General features: G+C 43.0%; 1 pseudogene; it reads left to right on the forward strand.

The window, feature by feature from the left end:
• LOC135322994 (olfactory receptor 5T2-like) lies at window positions 1-954 on the forward strand (annotated as a pseudogene).

Here is a 954-nt window from a genome sequence, read left to right on the forward strand (position 1 = left end):
TCATGAGGGGTCACCATGCAGAATGTCACTGAAGTGACTCTGTACTGAAGGGCTTCACAGACAAGCCTGACCTGCAGATCTTCCTATTTTCCCGGTTTTAGTGATCTACCTGTTTAATCTGATGGGAAAATTAGGACTAGTTGTGTTGATCACCAAGGCTTCCTGGCTGCACAACCCCATGTACTATTTTCTGAGTCTGTTATCATATGTGGATGCCAGCCTTTCCTCAGTAATTACCCCAAATATGTTAGTAGATTTTATGTCAAAAAATAAAGCCATTACATTCTTTGAATGTGCAGCCCAGTTGTTTCTCATTGTTACTTTAGGGACCACAGAATGCTTCCTCTTGGCCGCAATGGCATATGATCACTACGTAGCAATCTACAAGCCCCTCCTTTATTCAATGAGCATGGTGCCCAGAGTCTATGTGCCACTCATCACTGCTTCCTATGTTGGTGGCATTGTGAATGCTACTGTGCACACAGCGGACACAGTTAGCCTGTCCTTCTGTGTGTCCAATAAAATTAAACACGTCTTTTGTGACATCCCTCCTCGCTCTTTCTTGCTCTGACACACACAAACCAGCTTCAACTCTTCTACTTCGTGGGCTCTATTGAGATAGTCACTATCCTGATTGTCCTGATCTCCTATGGCTTCATTCTGCTGGCCATTCTGAGGATGCATTCTGTCGAAGGGAGAAGGAAAGCCTTCTCTATGTGTGGCTGTCACCTAACTGCAGTGTCTATTTACCATGGAACCATCCTCTTCATGTACGTGAGACCGAGTTCTAGCTATGCCTTGGACCATGACTTGATAGTGTCTGTATTTTATAGCATCGTGATTCCCATGCTGAATCCAATCATTTATAGTTCAAGGAACAAAGATGTCAAAGAGGCCATGAAGAGAGTGTTTGGGAAACATTGGATAATTAATAAAGCATATTTTTCAAATTAA

This window comes from Camelus dromedarius, chromosome 15 (assembly GCF_036321535.1).
Source record: "Camelus dromedarius isolate mCamDro1 chromosome 15, mCamDro1.pat, whole genome shotgun sequence".
Lineage (NCBI taxonomy): Eukaryota > Metazoa > Chordata > Mammalia > Artiodactyla > Camelidae > Camelus > Camelus dromedarius.